The following is a 16,818-nucleotide window of genomic DNA, read 5'->3' as shown; positions in this document are numbered from 1 at the left end:
AGCTGACATACTCAAAATATCCAAATCAATAAAGTTATTGGTGAAAATAAAAAAAAAGTCTTTTATTTTACAAAAAAAAAAAAAAAAAAAGAAAGAAAAAAACCCTAAATGAACTTTTTGGCCACCCCAATACTTAGAGGTCTATTAAAAAATAATTCCAGGTAAAAATTAGTTTTTCCAAACTTAATCATGACATTGATAACAATTTAATATTTACTTTTTCTTCACCAAGACTCAATTTTGGACATTCATAATAGCAGAAGAATGCATAGGAGTCTTAAATTATTAGTGAACTTACAGGAATGTCTATCCTGTCACTTGGTCATCAATGATATGAAGTTAATATGTAGATTAAAATAGTTCTTATAATAATAGGCCTCTTTTTTGTATTTCCAGAGTTCTTGATAATTTTAGAATAAAATTCTCTTTGCAAGTAGAAACTCACAGCTGTAACTCTTCTACCTAGACAGGAAAAGATTCTGAAAGGTATCTGATGATTTCATAGGTCATATGTATTGTTAAGCACTAACTGATAAGCTATAAAGTGATGCAAAATCACCTTGTGTGACTCCACATATGTGATGAGCACCTTTGGCACTCCAGTCAAAATAATCAACATGAATCTTTTTTAAAAAGGTAAAAATTTGAGATTGTGTTAAAATAAAACACAGAACGTTTTGTTATCTTAAACTCACATTTTCTCTATACATTTTTATACTTTCCTTTTTTTAATACTTTTCCTTTTTCCTGGTTTAGTAAAGTTATGCACTATATAAATAAATAGTTAATAAATGTAATTTAAGACATATATGTATATTTATATTGTACATAATATAACATAATCATAAATAAAAACTTTTCTGATCACCTTTGGTTAAAAGACATATTTCCAATAGTGGCTTAACTTTTTGAAATTCCAAATGATGATAGGGATTTAATTCTTACAGAATGGGATTGTGCTTTATTTAGCAGATTACTTGCAATGTACTTAAAAAAATAAGGTATCATTATTCATCATCATTGTTTATAACTATTCTTATATTCTATTATATATGTAGAGGAGGAGCAATATCTTCTTATAAATACAGTGATATTATGTATTTTTTGTAAGTAAATCTTCATTTCATGATACTATAAAATGGCCCTTCATGTACTTTGTGATTCCAATATGAATTGTTTACCTGTCCGCTAATAAAAATTAGATTTCTTATTAATGACCACTTTGTAATTGAGTGCTGTAAGCTAATCATTAAAACCCAAAACATCAAAGAAGAGGGATGGGAATTCCAGCCAAGATGAAGTCCTAGACAGACACACTGCATCTCCCTCCACAACTAAGAAGAAATACAACTACCTCAAAACTAGAGACAACCAGAAGTTCCAGAAAATCGAGCTGCATAGGAGTTCAGAAAATAAAGATATAAAGAAGAAATACTCATCCAGACAGGTAGGAGGGGCAGAGCTGGGGTGGCGAGGACTTGGTGCAGTGGCAGCAGCAGTGACAGCAGAGGTAGGCTGGCAGAAAGCGCAGTCACAAGTTTTGAAAAGTCGGAAGGAACATCTGGGGAGCGCTCCCAGCACCAGACCAGACTGCACAGCCCACAGTCCCAGCACTAAGGAAAATAAAGCCTCATTGCTTCTGAATGTCAAAACCAGTGGGGGTTTGGGCTGAGGAATAAACTGGCCGTCTCTCAGCAGAGTCCACTTGCTTAAAGGGATCCCATGGTTTTAGAACATCTGCAGACCCACCCACTCTGGGAATAATAGCCAGGGCAACAGCTAGAGAGGACCAAGTCCCATACAGAAGTGGAAGAGTGCCTGGAAAGGGAGCCAGTGGTGAGCAAGCAGCATTGTTCCCTCTCAGACCCCTCCCCCACATACAACACCACAACATGGTGAAACTGGTCTCCCTGTACTGATGAACACCTAAGGCTCTGCCCCTTAGACACAGAGGCAAACAAACACAGGAGCCTATCAAGATGAAGAGATAGAGAAGTATGGCCCAAAAAAGGGAATGGATCAAGATTTCAGTGGGAGAGCTAAGTGATGAGGAGACAGCTAACCTAACAAATGAGGAGATAGCCAGCCTAAAAGACACAGAGTTCAAAACACTGGTGATAAAGATTCTCACAGACTTGACATGATATGCTTAAGTATAGCAAGTGCCATACTTAAGCAAAGAAGTGAAAGCTATGCTAATGAAATGAAGAAAAATCCACACAAAACCAATGGTGAAGGAAAGGAAACTGGGATTCAAATTAATGATTTGGAACATAAGGAAGGAAAAAAACAGTCAACCAGTACAGAATGAGGAACCAAGAATTGAAAAAAATGAGGAGAGGCTTAGGAACCTCTGGGACAATTTTAAACATACCAACATCTGAACCATAGGGGTGACAGATGGAGAAGAGGAAGAACAAGAAATTGAAATCTTATGTGAAAAAATAATGAAGGACATAGATATAGAAGTCCATGAAGCACAGAGAGTCCCAAGCAAGCTAGACCAAAAAGGACCACACCAAGACACATCATAATTAAAATGCCAAAGGTGAGAGATAAAGAGAAAATCTTAAAAGTAGCAAGAGAAAAGCAGAGTTAGCTACAAAAGGGTGCCTATAAGACTCTCAGCTGATTTCTCAAAAGAAACTTTGCAGGCAATAAGGGACTAGCAAGGAGTATTCAAGGAGATGAAAAGCAAGGACTTACAACCAAGATTACTCTATCCAGCAAAGCTATCATTTAGAATGAAGGGGCAGATGAAGTGCTTCCCAGATAAGGTAAAGCTAAAGGAGTTCATCATCACCAAGCAAGCCATTATTATATGAAATGTCAAAGGAAATTACTTAAGAAAAAGAAGATCAAAATTATGAACATTAAAATGATGACAAGATCACAACTATCAACAATTAAATCTAAAAAATAAAAATAAAAATTCAGTGAAGCAAACCAGAATAGGAACAGAATCATAGGTATGGGGATCATTTGAAGGTTATCAGCTGGGAGAGGGAAGGAGGATAAATGGGGAAATGGTGCAGGGATTAAGCAGCATAATTGGTTGGCACAAAATAGACAGGGGGAAGTTAAGAATAATATAGGAAAGGGTGAAGCCAAAGAACTTATATGCACAACCCATGGACATGAACTAAGGGAGGTGGGATTACTGGAGGAAAGGGGGATACTGGGAAGAGGGGAGCAAAGGGAAAAAAATTGGGACTACTGTAACAACATAATCAATAAAATATACTTAAAAGAAAACCCGAAAGATCAGAGAAAATAATTTCTCAGGCTTGTGGCACCTTGCTCTAGAGGTTTTAAAAATAGCTCCATGTAAATATATATATTGTCCTTTTAAATTTGCTACTAGAGTAAAGGGTAGCCAGTCATTGCTGTTTTGTTCACTATACGTGCTTCATTAAAATAAGTACTTTCATTGTGAAATTTCCATTTTAAGATTGCTAATGGAGATATCAATCTTATGGTATGTGTCAAAAACCAGGAGGTCCCCAATGTTTTAAAATTTAACTATACATACCTATTCTGGAGTGCTCTAATGTCTGTCTTAATTGCAACCTCAGTAAGGTAGGGAGGGGACTCGACATTGGCAACACCTTTTCTTAGAAAATTTGATTTTTTTACGCTCCAAGTTGACATTTTCAAATTATTGTTTTTTTGTTCTCAATTTCTAACAAACAGTTTCCTCTATCTTGTGTCACACTTAAAGAGGAAATTGAGGCAATAAAAGGAGATAAACATTTTTTTGTTACTGAGTCCAGTGGTGAAATAGAGAAGGCAGACTGAGGGGGTTTTCCCTATAAAGGACACTAGAAAAATCATTGACAGACCCTTCATCCAAGTTTTCAGAATTAGCAAGTCTCTAGTGCCTCCCACTCCTTTGAGTCAATACATCATAGAAAGTACTTCTCATTTGGGCAATTGGAACATATCAATAGCTCTTTTTATTAAAAGATTTTATTTATTTGTTTTTAGAGAGAGGGGAAGGGAGGGAGAAAGACAGAGAAACATCAGTGTGTGGTTGCCTTTCATGTGCCCCCAACTGGGGACCTGGCCCACAACCCAGTCATGTGCCTTGACTGGATATTGAACTGGTGACCCTTTGGTTCACAGGCCGACACTCAATCCAATGAGCCATAACCAGCCAGGGCTCAAGAGCTCTTTTTAGTTTTGCCCTGTCTCCCAAACACCTGAATTTAACCAACTTTGTTATAATGTAAAGGCTACTTTTGCCATATATAAGAGGACACTTACTATTATATTTCATAAATATTCCTAAATACATGTATGTGCATGATTAAATAAAAATACATATACACACATGAACATCCTTCATAGATTTAGAATTTCTAAGGGTATTGGATTATGTTTTCAGAAACTGATAAGAAAATTTCTCATTCTGATCCAGTCAATAAAGCAGTGAGTTTTCTTGAGCCCTCTCAAGGGCTGATTGCTAGGCAGGATAAATTCTTTAAAAGTTTTTGCCCTTTAACTTTATTAAATGTCTGACATTTAACAATATTAGCTGATGGCAGAAGATGGGTCTTGCTCTGTGTGCTGTATCCTGGAGCAGGATGCAAGACATAAAAAGAAATTTGGGTGAAAATGTTGCCATTAGTTTGGAAGTTGCTGTTTAATCTGAATTATTTTGGGGAGGAAAATGACTTCCAGAGGCTAAGTGTTCATACAGATTGTGATGTTGTAGGAGGCTGGCATGGCTCTTCGTTAATTTTATTTCAATTAGAACTCATTACAGCCTGCAATTAGAATGTTGCTGCTGTGATGAATCCATACCGTACATGTTTCAGTGACTGTTTTCTAATGAAGAAAAACAGACTGCTTGACATTTTAAAGACAAATTTCCATTTTGGGTAATTCAATAAATGCTTATGCTTTGCCTATTCTCTTCTCACCCTAAGAATTGTCCTTCAAAGCTAGTGAGAAGTTTTCAATTAATCCTAATCATGTCAAATTTTACTCTTGCACACCTTCTAGAATGTGTTTTATCTGTGATGGAACAACCCCATAATAAGCAGGTTAGACTAGGGAGCAACAACCTTTTTTCTTAAAGGGTCAGGTAGTAAATATTTAGGCTTATAGGCCATACGTTTTTTGTTTAAACTATTTATTTCTGCCATCTAGCTCAAAAGTAGTCATAGACAATATGTAAACAACAGAGTGTGTTTGTTTCAATATACATCTTTATTTTTAAATAAAGATATATATTTCTAAATATAGGTAGCTGACCTGTGAGGCATAGTATTTTGACCTTTACAATTTATCTATGTTCTGTAGCTTAGGGATCTGGAAAAAACTGTTATCACTTTCATGTGATAAATTATCTATGTTATTGAGTCTAATTTATTCTTATAATACTCTTTTCACTACCTTTTTTATACGTAAAATACTGCTAAGTTTTGGGTCACTCTAGAAGATTATGCATAATTTGTATCTTATTACATATATTCTTTTATCTCTGTTTCACACTGACACAGTGAACCAAATAGGACAAATTGTCATCCTCATCCCTTTCACAATTTCCATTACTACAGAATAAATTTTCTGGAGCATTAAATATGTCAAGAGGTGACAGCATGAACATTACTTCCTTTTTCAACCTGGCAAATATTTACTGTGCCAAACTTTGGGGTAGGCATAATAAAATAAGATTCACATGTGTTAGTTCTTAAATAGAAACAAAGAAATAGACTCTCAAAGAGCATGGGCCTGCAATCACTTATTCTAAGGTCTCATTTCAGACTTGGAATCTTTTTTAGGAGGTTAGACTTGCAGTTGTTAAACAGTAAATGATATAAAGTTCTTGTGAACAAGTATTATATTTGAAGTGCAGGTTCTATAGAAATTCAAAAAGGTTATGGGGATACTAAACTGACAAGTGCAGGGGCCCTGCTGTATCATGAATAGAGCTCAGAAAATCCCACCTGATTTCAAAGATGCCATCCTTAAAATGTTGAACATTCCACATCTCTCCTATTATTGACAAGATTCTTCTAAAGTAATTCATGCATTTGATATGCTTTTATTAAGTGAGAGACAGTGTGATAGGTGCTGTGGGTCATCAGTGGAGATGACAGACCTCAAACTTGAGGAGGTTATAGATTAGGAGAAAAGTAAGTGTACACGACTTAAGACAAGGCAGAACGTGAGTGCAATTGGAGAGGAATAAAATGTTTCAGATTCAGATGATGACAGCATAACAATCTCGATCTGTCCTTTTGAAATTTCAATACAGTTAACTTTAGGATGATCCTTCCTCCCTTCGTCCCTCCCTCTCTCCCCCCTTTCTCCCTCCAGTCCCTCCCTCTCTCCTTCCACAATTCACCCTTATCATTAGGCATGGAACTATGTGCTGGAAGAAAAGAGGACTAGCACAGAAGTTCATGTATTTGAGATAATGAAGACAAAAGAGAAGAAGCTTAGTGCAGAGTGCAGAGGTCAAGAAAGATTTGTCAGAGGAAACATTTAACCTGACATTTGCCAGTCATACAGGGAAAATATTAAGAGATGGATCATTTGGAAAAAACAAGAAAGCAGCTGCAAACTGACCCTACACTTACCCAAATGCCATAACAAGAATATTTTACACCATGATGTAGTAAAATAAACAATGGTCTAGAGGCAATAAGCAGTGTTGGAGAACATTAATTTCAGAATGAGGTAGGTTCAGAGACACACCCTGATTTTACCGCTTATTTACTGTGTCACCTCAAGCAGTTATCAAACCTCTGAGTGCCAATTTTTCATTTTAAAGAGGGAATACTAATGACACTTTCACTGAAGATGTTTTTAGATGCAATTAACTGCACAGTGGCTTCAAGATAGCACGATGGCTGCAGCAATTCTAAACATTGCATCTAGACATGACAATGTCAAGAGGGAGAAAAGAGATGATAATTTCATGTAGCTTGCTTATAGTGAAGACACTTTCCCAGAGGCATCTCATCAGATTTTTCTTTATAGCTCATTGGTCAGAATTAATCACTTGCCCATTCCTGAACCAATCACTGCCAAGGAGAATCAGATAGACCTTCAGGTACCCAATGGAGGTAAAGATGTAATCAGGATTTCTTGAAGCACATAGCTAGGTGGGAAAGGACTGGGGACTTGTACAAAATCAGAATTCTGGTAGGAAAGAATAGGGCATTATTAGCATTAAAAGAGATCATGCTGAGACAGGCATAGGATAGCACTAGGTACACAGGAGGCACTTAATAAATGATAGCTAAAACCATTGTTAATTTTATCACTTGAATTTCTGTAGATTAAATTTTCTTACCTGCAAAATGCTTTCTAAGTTTTCTTCGAGCACTAATATTATATACCAATTTTGCTTCATATTTTTGTGATGTTTTTGTTAAACTAGTTCTATTTAAATATATTTAAATACAGCAAAATATTCATATCTTAAGTATAATGTTTGATATTTAGACAAATGAATACATTCCTGTAACTACCACCCAAATAGAACATTTCTCTCACCTCAAACCCTTATGTCACTTTCCAGCCCATTATTGAACATCATATGAATGAAATTATTCAGTATGCTGCGTTATGTGCCTGTTTTTTTCCATAAATATCATGGCTTTGAGTTTCATCAGTGTTGTTGCTTATATTTTTAACTATCCCTTTTTGTTCCTGAGTAGTATACTATATGAGTACGTTATCATTTCTTTATCCATTCACAAGTTAATGGACATTTGGACTATTTCTGTTTTTCATCTATTGTGAATAAGATGATTGTGTAGATGTGTGTTAAAATTTATTATTTTTGTAGAAATATACTTTCTTTTTTCTTTTATATATAACTAAAACTATAGTTATTAACTCATAAGAGAAGCTTTATAAGAAACTACAAAACCATTTTCTTAAATGATTGTACCATTTTACATTTCTGCCAGCAGTAAGAATGAAAGTTATTACACATCATCACCAACACTTGGTATTATCAGTCTTTTATCATTCTAGTGGGTGTGAAGTGAAATTTCATTTTAATTTGCATTTCTATGATGACTAATGATGCTGATTACCTTTTATATACTTGTTTGAGATTCATTTATTCTCTTTTGTGAAGTGTCTTTTCATGTCTTCACTCATTTATCTATATTTTTATTATAATTGTTTTGGCCTGATGTACATAAGTCATTTCTCAGATATCTGTATTTATTCCCTGTCTATGCCTTGTTTTTATTATAAAATATATTGAGGAGACTTTGGTTAATAAAATTTTATAGGTTTCAAGTGTACAGTTCCATAACACATCTGTATATTACATTCTGTATTTACTACCCAAAGTCAAATTTCCTTCTGTCATCATATATTTGACCCTCTTTGCCCTTTAGTACTCCCACTGCCCTTTCCCTCTGGTAACCACCATACTGCTGTCTATGTCTTTGAGTTTGTATTTGTCTTGTTTGTTCATTTGCTGCTTTCAGCTTTATATCACACATTTGAACAAAATAATATAGTTCTTGATTTTTTTGTCTAACTTATTTTGCTTAGTATGATATAATCAAGATTGCAAATGGCTATTTTATCTTTTCTTATGGCTGAGTAGTATTGTTGTATATATGTACCACATCTTCATTATTCAATCATTTATCAAAGGATACTTTGGTTGCTTCCAGGTCTGGACCACAACAAATAATGTTGCAATGAATAGGAGTGCATATATCTTTACAAATAAATGTTTTCAAATTTTTGGGTAGATATCCAGAATAGAGGTTGCTGGGTCATATAACAACTCTATTCTTAATTTTTTGACAAACCTCCATACTGTTTTTTCCATAGTGGTTTTACCAGTTTACATTCCCACAAGCGGTAAATGAGGGTTTCTTTTTCTCCACAAACCCTTTAACACTTGTTATTACTTGTTTTCTTGTTAGTAGCCATGGTAATATGTGTGAGGTGTTATCTCATTGTGGTTTTGATTTGAATTTTCCTAGAAGCTAGTGCAGTTGAGCATCTTTTTAAGTATCTGTTGGTCATTTGTTTTTTTAATTTTAACAGTGACTTTTGATGAGCTGAACTTTTTAATTTGAAGAATTCTAATATATATATTATATATATATTTTCTTTTTAGTTAGTATTTTTTATATTTGCCTATTACAAGGATGCTATACCAATCTCCTACACGTTTTCTGGAATCTTTGTAACTTTAGCTTTCTATGTTTTAAGGTTATCTTTTCAGGTATTCTAAAATAGCTTTCAACTAATTGTTAGTGTTCTATTCATATTTCTTGTTTCTTGAGACAATTTTAGAAACTGTTTTTCCAAAAAATATCTTTTGATGATTCTATAAATTAATTTATATGTGTACACATGCATATTACTTGCATTAATAAATAAGTGTAGAGTCCGAAGATGGCGACAGAATAGATAGCGGTGTTGTCTACTTGCTCCCATTGCGGAAAGGCTTGGAGTACAAACATGGAGACGAGTTAGTAAGTGCGGATTTCAGAGAGTGCGAGCAGGGAAGGGAGTGTGGAAGTGGAGTGAAAAAGGGCATAAGGCTTGCCCACACTCTCAAGGGGTGTTGCTGGGCCCCCCAGCCTGGTGCTGCTGCCACATGGCATCCCAAAGGGGCAGCTGCAGACTGGCTCATTGGCCGGCATCTGCTTGGAAACTGCCACTTGCCATAGGCACTGGAACCAGCTGAGTCCCGGAGAGAGACAATAGGAAGGTTTCCTTGAAACAGCTGGAGGTGTGGGAGGACAGCGAGCGGCCCAGACTGTGAGAAGCAGTATGAACTGAGTCTAGGTGGGGACCCCCTGGGCTGGCAAATCTGGGCTGGCAACCCTGCACCCTGGGTGCGTGCATCACAGCACCACTAAACAAAAAGGAGCAGAACTAAGCTAGGGAGAGGGGCCCATACAGGAGAACTGTGGGGGAAATGCAGACTCAGTGGGGACCCCAGGCAGGCAAGCGGTGTGCACAGGCGAACAGTGAGACGCTGCCAGCCAGGGACAGATGCAGCTCAGTGCTATGGCTTGGAGCACAGAGACTTCTTGTGAGGAGGAGCAAAGACAGGACCCAAGGCTGGGCAGGGACTAGGGACATGTGCACTGGCTTGCCAGCAGAACAACACTGCTAGAGAGGCCTGAGGATTTCTGGAGGGTGCCACCAGGACAAGTGGGGAGAGACTGAACTCAGTGTGGCTCACAGCAGAAAGTTGCAGCAGGCCCACAAGTGAGAGAAAAGCAGTCACAGAAACCAGCCAGATCTCTTACAGCCAGCCAGCCAGAAAAGATTTGAAACTCATGGAATTTTGACCAGGGGTGGATCCAGAAAAAGAAGACTGCGCACAAAGGATGAACTGAGTAGAAACTCTATCTTTTTCTTTTTTTTCTTCCCCTTTTTCTCTCTTCCCTTTCTTTTCTGTTCTTTTTTATTTTAGTTTAGTTTCTTCCTTTAAAAAAACAAAACAAAACCTCTTTCTTTAATCTGTTTCATACCATCTCTACCTCCTACCCTTCCTCTTTAATTTTTGTTTGTTTGTTTGTCTGTTTTGTTTAGCCTCACTTTCACACTAAATGTATAGCATGTAACTGCTATTTAAACCTAATACTACACACTTCCACTTTCTCACTTTATTCTGCATTCTTCCTTCTCTTTTTTAACATACAATGTAAATATTATTTACTATCTCACATATCCTTGATGCTACTTGCTACTATTATTACTCTATCACTTTCCTCTCAAAAATCTTCTTTCTTTCATTGAAAACAACTCTTATCTGTTTCTCCTATAGTATAATAGTTTCAATCTCTCTAAATTTATATTAATACTGCCTCATTTGCTGCTGATAGTGGGATTGTGGGTGGGGGATTTTTTGAGGGTGTGGGTTTTTTGCCTGGGTTGTGTGTTTATGTTTTAACGGCATCTCCACAAAAGAACTCAAGAAAAGTTTGGCAGAGTGACCCTCAATCAACTAGCCAGAGAGAAGGAGCCACCGAAGAGTAACTGAAATACAACCAGATGGCATTAACAAATGGCATAAAGGGCATCCCAAGAGCATCATGCTCAGATCAAAGAGACTGCACTACTGAATCCCCCAGGTCTCCTATAAAGAATCTCACATGACAAAGGCAGGAAACCAAAGCAGACAGATCTAATAGACAAAAACAAACAAGAAGAATCCAACATGGGAAGACACAGAAACAACCTCCCAATGAAAGGAAAAGAGGAATCCCCAGAAAGAGAGGTAGATGGAATAGACATAAGCCAACTCTCAGGCATAGATTAAAAAGAATGGTGATAAAGAAGCTCTATGTACTTGACAATCTCAAAGACAACTATGACAAATTCTAGGGAAATTACAAGGAACTACAAGGAAACTACAAAGAATTGCAGGGAAGCCACAAGGAACTTACAGAGAACTACACCAGCATAAAAAAGGATATAGAAACTCTTAATAAGAACCAGAAAGAAATGAAGAATACAATTTCTGAACTGAAGAACACAGTAGAAGCAATCAAAAGCAGGCAAAATGAAGCAGAGGATCAGATCACTGAGTTAGAGGACAATGTAGAAAAAAATTCCCAGACAATGCAACAAAATAAAAAAAGACTAAAAAAAGACTGAAGAGGGTTTAAGAGAGCTGCAGGACAACATGACTAACAACATTAAAATCATAGGGATATAAGAAGGAGAAAAGGAGGAGCAATGGATAGAAAACCTGATAAGAAAAGTAATGACAGAAAATTTTTCTAACCTGATGAGAGAAAAAGTCATGCAGGTCCAGAAAGCACAGAGGGTCCAAATGAAGATGAATCCAAAAAGGCCCACTCCAAGGCACGTCATAATTAAAATGGCAACATTCAAAGACAAAGTGAGAATCCTAAAAGCAGCAAGAGAAAAACAGTAAATAACATACAAGGGAGCTCCGATGAGGCTATCAACCAACTTCTCAATAGAAACACTACAAGCCAGAAGGAAATGGTCAAAAATATTTCAAGGAATGAAAAAAAAAAAAAGGCCTGCAACCAAGACTACTCTATCCATCAAGGCTCTCACTCAAAATGAAAGGTGAAATAAGGAGTTTCTCAGACAAAGGAAGACTAAAAGAATACATCTCCACCAAACCAGCATTGCAAGAGATGCTAAAGACAATGCTGTAAGAAAAAGAAGAGAAAAAGAGAGGGAGAGGAATACAGGTACAAAGGGAAATGAATAAACACCTGTCAATAATAAACTTAAATGTAAATGGATTAAATGCTCCAGTTAAAAGACATAGGGTAGTGGAATAGATATGAAAAAATGACCCACATGTATGCTGTCTACAAGAAACACACCTCAATACAAAAGATTTACACATACTGAAAGTAAAAGGATAGAAAAATGTATTTTAAGCAAACGGACATGAAAAAAAGCTGGGGTAGCAATACGTATATCAGAAAAAAACGGATTTTACAGCAAGGACCATAAAAAGAGATAAAGAAGGACATTTTATAATACTGAAGGGAACAATCCATCAGGAAGATGTAACTCTGGTAAACATATATGCACCCAACATAGGAGCATGCAAATATATAAGGAAAATACTAGAAGACTATAAGAAGGATAGCAACCACAACACACTCATAGTAGGGGACTTTAACACTCCATTATCAACAATAGACAGATTTTCAAAGCAAAGAAACACCAAGGATATTGAGGCATTGAACAACACACTAAACTAAATGGACTTAACTGATATATATATATATATATATATATATATATATATATAGAACTTTTCACCCCAAAGAAGCAAAATATACATTCTTTTCAAGTGCACATGGGACATTTTCAAAGATAGACCACATGGTAGGATACAAAACAAGCCTCAACAAATTCAAGAAAATTGAAATCATATCAAGCATCATTTCAGACCACAATGCCTTGAAACTAGAAATCAACCTCAAGGAAAATAATCAAAGACACACAAAAGAATAGAAAATGAATAACATGATATTAAATAATGCATTTGTTAACAATGACATCAAGGAAGAAATCATGAAGTTTCTGGAAACGAATGATAAAGAACACACAACAGCCCAAAACCTATGGGACACAGCAAAAGCAGTCCTGAAAGGAAAGTTCATAGCAATACAGGCCTACCTAAAAAGGTTAGAAGAATGTCAAATAAAAAATCTAACCCTAAAGCTACAAGAACTAGAACAACAACAAACAAAACCCAGGGCTAGTAGAATAAAGGAAATCATCAAGATCAGGGCAGAATTAAATGGCATAGAGACTAAACAAACAATTCAAAAGATCAACAAAAGTAGGAGATGGTTCTTTGAAAATATAAATAAAATTGACAAGTATTTAGCTGGTATCATCAAGAAAAAAAGGGAGAGGATCCTAATAGACAAAATCAGAACCAAAAGAAGAGAAATCACAACTGATATCACAGAAATACAAAGGATTTTAAGAAATTAATACAAACAACTGTATGACAAGAAATATGACAACCTATAAGAAATGGACAAATTTCTAGAAACATATAACCTTACAAAACTGAATCAAGAAGAAGCAGAAAGCCTGAACAGACCAATAACAAAGAAGGAAATTGAAACAGTAATCAAAAATCTCCCGGCACAGAAAAGCCCTGGACTGGATGGCTTCACAGGCGAATTTACAAAACATTTAGGGAAGAACTAACTCCTATCCTTCTCAAACTGTTCCAAAATATCCAAGAAGAGGGGGAAATCCCAAACTCTTTCTATGAAGCCAGTATTACCCTAATTCCAAAACCAGGTCAAGACACAACAAAGAAAATTACAGGCCAATATCACTGATGAACATAGGTGCTAAAATCCTCAATAAAATATTGGCAAACCAGATCCAGCAACGCATTAAAAAGATCATACATCACGATCAAGTGGGATTCATCCCAGGGATGCAAGGATGATATAATATTCGCAAATCAATAAATATAATACATCACCTAAACAAAATAAAGACAAAAATTACATGATCATACCAATAGATGCAGAAAAATCATTTGATAAAATACAACACCCATTTATGATGAAAACATTCAGCAAAATCGGAAAAGAGGGAGCATACCTTAACGTAATTAAGGCTATATATGAGAAGCCTGAAGCCAACATCATACTCAATGGAAAAAAACTGAAAGGATTACCCCTGAGATCAGGAACAAGAAAAGAATGTCCACCATCTCCACTCCTATTCAACATAGTTTTGGAAGTTCCAGCCACAGCAATGAGACAAGAAAAAGAAATAAACGGCATCCAAATTGGGAAAGAGGAAGTAAAACTCATTTTTTGCAGATGACTTGATAGTATGCATAGAAAACCTTGTAGACTCAACTAAAAAACTAGAAATAACAAGCAAATTTGGCAAAATAGCAGGGTACAAAGTAAATATACAGAAATCTAAGACATTTATGTACACCAACAATAAAATATCAGAGAAGAAACTAAAAAAAAAAAAATCCCATTTACTATAGCAACAAGAAAAATAAAAGTACCTAGGCATAAACTTAACTAAAGAGATAGAAGACCTGTACTCGGAAAACTATGTAACAGTGAAAAAAAAAATTAAGGAAGATACAAATAAATGGAAGGAAATACCATGTTCATGGATGGGAAGAATCAACATCATTAAAATGTCCATACTACCCAAAGCAATTTACAGATTCAATGCAATCCCTATTAAAATACCAATGACATATTTCTCAGACCTAGAACAAATACTTTACAAATTATTTGGAACCAAAAAAAAAAAAAAAAAACCCAAATAGCCAGAGCAACCTTTCGACAGAAGAACACGGCAGGAAGAATCATAATACCAGACATCAAACTATACTACAAAGCCACTGTGATCAAAACAGTCTGGTACTGGCATAAGAACAAACATATAGATCAATGGAACAGAATAAAGAGCACAGAAATAAACCCAGGACTATATGATCAACTGATATTTGATAAAAGGGGAAGGAGCATAAAATGGAGTGAGAAGAGCCTCTTCAAGAAATGATGCTGGGAGAACTGGACAGGGACGTGCAAAAAAAATGAAACTAGACCACCAAGTTACACCACACATCAGAATAAACTCAAGGTGGATCAAAGACTTAAATGTAAGTTGTGACCCCATGAAAGTCCTAGAGGAAAACCTAGACAGGAAAACTTCAGATATCCCATGTAGCAATATTTTCACTGATACATCTCCTAAGGTAAGGGAAATAAAGAAAAAATAAACAAATGGGACTACATCAAACTAAAGAGTTTCTGCTCAGCAAAAGAAAACATTAGCAAGATGAAAAGGAAACCAACCATATAGGAAAACATATTTTCCAATGGTACTTCAGACAAGAGATTGATCTCCAAAATATATAAAGAACCCACATATCTCAACACCAAGAAGACAGACAGCCCAATTTAAAAATGAGTAAAAGACCTGAACAAACACTTCTCCAAGGAATATACACAAAAGGTCCACAGACACATGAAAGAATGGTCATTATCACTAACCATTAGAGACATCAGAGAGATGCAAATAAAAACCACAATGGGATACCACTTTACACCTGTTAGAATGGCCGTCACCAACAAATCAACAAACAACTGCTGGCAAGGATGTGGAGAAACGGGAACCTTAGTGCACTGTTGGTGGGAATGCAGACTGGTGTGGCCACTATGGAAAACAGTATGGAATCACCTCAAAAAACTAGAAATAGAACTGCCTTTTGAACCAGTGATTCCACTGCTAGGATTATACCCGAAAAAATCCTGAAACCTTAATTTAAAAGAATTTATGCACTCCTATGTTCATAGCAGCTCTGTTTACAATAGCTAAGTGCTGGAAATAGCCTAAGTGTAGATGAGTGGATTAAAAAACTGTGGTACATTTACACAATGGAGTACTATGCAGCAGAAAGAAAGAACTCCTGCCATTTGCGACAACATGGATGGAACTAGAGAGAATTATGCTTAGCGAAATAAGCCAGGCAGTGAAAGAAAAATGCCATATGATATCACCTAATACAGGAGACTAAGGAACCACACAAACAAATGAACTAAATTGAACAAGGACAGACTAACAGTTATTGGGTGGTGGGGCGGGAGAGAAGGGGGATAAGTAAGGGAAGGGTTTAGTCAAAAAACATGTATAAATGACTCATGGACATATACAACGGGGGGGAAGATATGATTGTGGGAGAAGAGATGGGCTGGGTGGGTGGGAGCAATGGGGGGAAAATGGGACAACTGTAATTGAAAAACAATGAAAAACTAGAAAAATAAATAAGTGTAATCATATTCATGTATTAAAAAAAGTTGCTATTTTTTCTTTCCCATTTCCACCATCCTACAGCATCATCTCTATATAAATATACCCTTATATTAATAACCTAATAACCTAAACTTTGTTTCTTTTTCCCCCTCTGTCTCTTGATCTATCATCTAATTATCTATTGTCAAATAGCTTTCTTTTATTCTAAAGGGTGCGTGATAGCTAGATTTAATAGAGTAAAATTGAGTTTCAGTTTTTTTTTATAATAATTTATTTATTTATTTTTAGAGAGAGGGGAAAGGAGATAGAGAGGGAGAGAAATATCACTGTGTGGTTGCCTCTCACTTGCGCCCCCAACTAGGGACCTGATGTGTAACCTAGTCATGTGCCCTGACTGGGAATCGAACTAGTGACACTTGGCTCGCAGGCTGATACTCAATCCACTGAGCCACAGCAGCCAGGGCAAGTTTCAGTCCTTTTTCCCCCTTAATTTGTAACTGGTATTTCACTTTTTTTCCTATGTTCCAATATTGTAGGGGAGCTATC

The sequence above is a fragment of the Furipterus horrens genome, unplaced genomic scaffold (assembly GCF_987537825.1).
Source record: "Furipterus horrens unplaced genomic scaffold, mFurHor1.1.pri manual_scaffold_12, whole genome shotgun sequence".
NCBI lineage: Eukaryota > Metazoa > Chordata > Mammalia > Chiroptera > Furipteridae > Furipterus > Furipterus horrens.
The sequence above is the reverse complement of the archived record's forward strand: the minus strand, read 5'-3'. Positions refer to the sequence as shown.